This window comes from Ochotona curzoniae, unplaced genomic scaffold (genome assembly GCF_017591425.1).
Source record: "Ochotona curzoniae isolate NIBS_2020 unplaced genomic scaffold, NIBS_Ocur_1.0 patch337, whole genome shotgun sequence".
Taxonomy (NCBI): Eukaryota; Metazoa; Chordata; class Mammalia; order Lagomorpha; family Ochotonidae; genus Ochotona; species Ochotona curzoniae.
Window position 1 is genome coordinate 351,525 of NW_024466903.1, and position 6,000 is coordinate 357,524.

A 6,000-nucleotide genomic window follows, 5' to 3' on the forward strand; every position below is an offset into this window, starting at 1 on the left:
TTACTGACACTCATAGGAACTGGGTTGGGAGCAGGTCCATGGGAGGGCCAGCCCACAGCACTCACCAGCACACACTCAGGCCAGGACTGAGGGCAGACTCAGCCTAATAAGGACCTAACAAACATGAGATCCGGGTCTGGGAGTGAGCCTGGTGGGGGAACGTGGGGAGCTCTCCTACAGAGCTGCAACTCCCACTTGTGAGGAAGAGAGCCAGGATGACATGTGAGTGGGCTAACCCAGGGAGGTGGGGCAGGAAGGATCAGGCCAAGCTTTACACCCACTGGCACACAAGGTATCCTGGGTGTTGGCTGCTGCAGGCTAGGCTACCACATGTACCCATTCATAAAAAGCTAGGCATGTAGGCAGGCTGGGTAGAGCTAGTACTGGGAGTGTATGGGTTAGGCGAAGCAGCAGCCTTTATGGCAAGTGCCGAGACTGAGGGCAGGCAATGCCAGAATGGCTAGGAGCAACCATGCAAGACGCGGGGCTGGAGCAAGCAAGTCAGACAAGGCTGGAGTACCTGCTGGCTAATGCTGCGTCTGGGGGAGGGGCAAATCAAGCTAGGCAGAGCACCCACAGGTGTGGGAGAAATCCATGACTCAGAACTATTCTGATACATGGACTACCCTGTTAGGATACAGCTCCCACTGGTGAGTACAAGAGCTCAGAATAGGGGCATCCCAGGCAAGCTACATTACCCTACAGCCCACATTAGGACCCGGACTGGGTATGGGTTGGGCTGGGACAGTCTGCAGCACACCTTGGCAGGTATAAGAGCCGGGACAGTGTGCAGGGCAGGCAAGTTTGGCTGCTACACTCTCCAGGTCACTTGAGGTTCAGGACTGGGGGCTGCCCAGGCTGGGGCTGTGCTGCAGCAACTACCAGCATGAACTGGGACTAAAGGCATACCAAGCAGAGCTGGGCTATAGCACCTCCCAGGCAATGCCTAAGCAAAGCTTGTCATGCTAGATTGGGCTAAAACAGTCACTGACATGCATGAGGCCCTGAACTGGGGTCAAGTCTAGTATGGAGCCTCAGGAACTTCTCTGCTAGGCCTCTAGCCTCACTGTGCCCATTGGTCTGCATGTGAGCTGTGTTCAGGGGAATTTTGGGCTAGATTAGACCATGGCATCTGCTGGTAAGTGCTGGGATTCAATGCAAGTCAAATCAGGCTAGACTATAGTACCCCATGGCAAGTGTCTAGAATGGAAAACAGAACAGGTTGAACAACTCTCCAGGCCAATCTTTGGCAGTAGCTATAATGTCTATGGATATAGTAAGGTGGACATTGTCAATCAATAGACCTTGGAAAGATTTTCTCAACCATGGACTAATGAAATCAGTAACATCTCAGGATACTTTCAGTGCATTCTGAACCACATCTGGATCTCTAGGATGACAATAAATGACACATTCCCAGGTGCTAAATAATTTGGCAACAAGGAACAGTCCACTCCCCTCCACACAGATATAGGAGAAAAAAAAAAGGAAACATTTGTCCCAACCACCTCCCTCCATGCTTAGACCCTCTCCACACTAACTGGTGGCCACATGGGCTCATACCCTTCTCAACTATGTAAAAACACTAAAATTTTAAAGATTAAATAAATAATACAAGTACTGAAATACCATATATATATATACATACATATATATATACAGAGAGAGAGAGTACTTTTGCATACAGAGGAGATTTCATAGGGCAAAAAAAAATATTTCATTAAAAATGAAAAAATGTTAGAAATGAGGCATCTTCCAGATAAAGTTAATTAGTAGTGAGTCAGAGTGATGAGTGCTGCAATGAGATGAGTACTTGTTTTATTTTCAACATTGTTTATAACCCAAATATCCCAATATCATTTCTTTCTAATTCATTTCCTTCAAAATTTCCTTGCCAGTTTTTTCACCTATACATAACTCTGTTCCAGAAATCATTAACTCACTACATTCTATAGATGGAATATAGTAAAATTACTGCTTCAAAATGAAATTATACCAGCTTGCTATTGCGTGCCTATGCAGGTGTTCATGCAGAAGATTGTCCTAACATTATTCTTTGATTTCCTACAGTTAGCACATATCAAGATGAAGAAATGCATCCAGAGAAAACTGACACAAAGAAATCATTGCAATTATTTAGAGAATCTTTGCACTAAGTATAAAACATCTTATGTTCAATTTAGAAGGAAGCAGCATGACAAACAGCATGATAAAAAATCTTGGGACTTTTTCTGTTGTAAATAACCTGCACTGTCTTTCACCCTTATCTGTTTTTATATTAAAGTTCTTTAAATAATAATGTTCATACGTTCTATTTTGAAAATATCATAAGTATATCAAAGAATATTATAACATGTCTTATTCAACAGATCTAATGATCTGTTCCTACATTTTCTTGGCAAATAGGCAAATGCCACTACCATTGCAACTATTCTTAAGTGACTTAAATTTTTCATTAATAATTTTTCATTATAATCCTAATAGTTGTATCTTTTCAAATTGTTTTATTAATGTTCAAGATTTGGTATGCAAGTGTACTAAATTCCTCTTAATAAGAATTATCAAAACAGATAACATCATCAGTATAAACCAACCAAATACAAAGTTACAAAATATAAAATTTGCCAAGTTTTTAATTTGTTTCTTGCAAGTAACAACATTGCTAATATTTAACATAGTTTCAAAGTTCGGTACTGCTTGGTCTCACTACAATTAATATTTATGGATTCATTATTTAACACCTAAAACATTCATATATATTTTTTACATGGACTTATTGTGCATTTAGCTGTTATTCATTTTTAAAAGTTCTACTACATCAAGTCTTCAAAGGAGTTTCCAAGATCTTCAATTACTTTTTCTATTTTTTTTTTTTTTCAGTTTTTTGGGAAAAAGCCAGGTTCCCAGTCTTTGGACTTTTACTTTTACTCTCTTCATCCACTTGTTCCAGGAGTTGTGAAAAGAGGTTTTCTTTCATGACTGCCTCAATAGTAATGGTTCCTTTATAGCTCAAAAAAAAAAAAAAAGAAAGAAAGAAAAGAAAACCTCAAGCTTTAAAAAAAAATTAAACTGGCATCTTTATAATACCATAGCTTTTGCTCAGTGGGGCAGCAACCCCTTGAACAATGAGTGCTTGTCTAAAGCAACTATTCACAGAAGGTAGTGCCTTCTGGGGAATGGGAAAAGTTTTTACCTATTGACAAATGGAAGTAGCATAGCAGAGTAGAACTGCACTGGATGCAAAGTGCCTTGTACTTCCAGCTCTGCAATAAGAAGATCAATTACAGTACCTCTGTCACTGACCTGTAAGAAAAAGAATGCTAGAAAATATCAAACAAGACCAAGGAGTAGCCCAGATTATGTGACTTCTTTTTAAACATCTTTAATTCTCAGCTTTTAAAACATGCTCAGAGAGGGGTCAATGTTTAGCCATATGTGTGAAATTAAAAGTTGGTGACAGAGCTCTAGTCAGAAGCTGAGAGACAAGAGCGACAAGCCTTGAGAAAACGGTCTATTATGCATACATAGCTCAGATAGTTCCTTAAAAATAGCTTTACATGATATTATTTAGGTATCAGAAATTTCAAACTTCTGAGCAGTCAAACCTTGTGAATATTTTCTGTCAAGCAGGTACCCTACTCAGCACTCTTCCTTCTATGAAGTACGTAAGTCAATTAAAAGAATTTTTTTCTTTCTCTTTCTCACTAGCAGATGAACTGCCATGGATGCTGGCTTTGGTTTGGCTGAAAAAGGATTTTATTTCCTTTATCATGCTCTTTGTTTTTTGGTGAAGAAGGAGGAATAGGACATAGAGAAGTTGACAGGGTCAGGTCAATTTTTGATTTCTTGCCAATGTGATGCTATTAAAGGCGGGTCTCATGAGAGTTGATTAGGCTATGGGAGCTTTTCCCACATTACCGATAGAATGGCCCTTCATAAAACAGGCTTCGCATAGTGTATGGCTAGCTTATTAAGCTGGCTCACCTGTCTTCCACCATGTAAAGACATGGTATCCCACCCACAAAGATGCAGCAATCAGGGGTCTTCCTGGAAGTAGAGAGCAGCTCTCTCCAGACAATGAGTCTGTTCAGTTTTGATCTGGAATTTCCCACTTTTTAAGCTGTGAGAAATCCTTTTCTGCTTTTTATAAATGATCCATTCTGTTGGTTTCTCTTATAGTAATATAAATGCACTGAAACAGGATCACTACCATACTATCTTGTTCAGGACCCACTGCCAATACTTGGCAAATGATAGTATGTCTCACATCCAGCTATGCGACATGATGGATACATTAGCTTCATCCATTGTAGTAACTGTATATGATATTATGACATATTCATATAATATGTATACTTTAAATATATCCAATAATATGCATTTTGTGTAAAAATAAACTGTCATTCCCTTTTCTATTGGAGCACAAACTCATCAAATTCTTTGAAAATATATTAGACTCTTAGTATATACAGGGTTAGCTTGCCATTTAATGTGAACATGGATAAAGAATACTCATTTCTGTATCTTGCAAGGACAAAGCATCGTATTCTCTCATATATAGTCACATGAAGCTTCTGAATAGAGATGAAGGTGATTTCATTCTGTATTCATTCATTCATTGGATTCAATATGTGTAGACAATTCTTTTCTCTTGGGACAATAATAATAAAACTTTACTTATTCAATTTAATATTTGAAGTTTTTAACTTGGTTGAGTTGAGAAAAATCTGTTTTGAACTTCAGAAAAAAAACTATCAAATCAACATATTTAAATTATATTCATTATTAACTGCTGATAATGTTGAGTTTCTCCAAAGGTATATAAAGGCTGCATCAGTTCACTTCCTATTTTGCTTTTTTCTTATTAATATTGTATATGAAAAGACAAACAGTATATGTTCTCTTTGATATAAGGCAATATTGATGCAAATCAAAACAGATATAAAGTTCACAGATGAACTATATATATTGGAGACTGTCATACTGAGAAATAAAGATATATTGCAGTATTCATTTCTCTTCCCCCCCACCAAAAATAAGAAGGCTTCCAATGGAATTGTTAACTATACCTTGAAAATTTAATACTAGCTTTTCTGTGATTGCCTATATCTACACTGCCATGATACACTTTAAGATGGACTTGCAACTGTTGCTGGAGTACTATAATTGGGGGTGGGGGAGGTGAACATCATAGTAGAGGGAGACTAGGGAGGGAAGACACGCAGAGGCAGGGGGAATCCCCATACTTACAAAGCTGCATCATGAAAAATAACATTAGCAATTTTTAAAATACAAAAAAGAGACTGTATGAAGCAAACATTTGTTGGAATTTCTCTTTGACCTCTACCTTCCAGAACAGTCTGTTCTTACATACTTTCTAATGTTAGGCATAAAATTAAAGAAACACACACTCATGCTAAAATATTTCACCATCTTTGTAATTTTTAAGTGTTACAGAAAAGATTAATAGTGAAAAAACAAACATGATGTTCTTCTCTGTAAGCTCTTTTACCAAGGATACTATCTGAAATTGAGAATTATCTATATTGTAACTAAGCTATTGTTGTTGTATCAGTAAATTAAACACGTAAAAATGTTCAGATGTCAGACATTAGACATAGTTGTTTGCTTTAAGTTCATATTTTTTTCTCCACCAGTATTGCCTGAGAATTCTATCAGTGATAATAATATTAAAAGAAAAAAATAAGGAGGGAGGGATGGGTTGGTTGGCTTGATAGCCTAGTGGCTAAATCCTCTCCTTGCAAACACCAGGATCCCATATGGGTGCCAGTTCATGTCCCACCTGCTCCACTTCCCATCCAGCTCATTGTGTGTCCTGCAAAAGCAGTAGGGGGTGGTGCAAAGCTGAAGAAGCTCCTGGCTTCAAATCAGCTCAGTTCCGGCTGTTGTAGCCACTTGGGGAGCGAACCACGTGACAAAAGTTCTTTCTCTCTGTCTCTCCTCTCTGTAAATCTGACTTTCCAATAAAAATAAAATGAA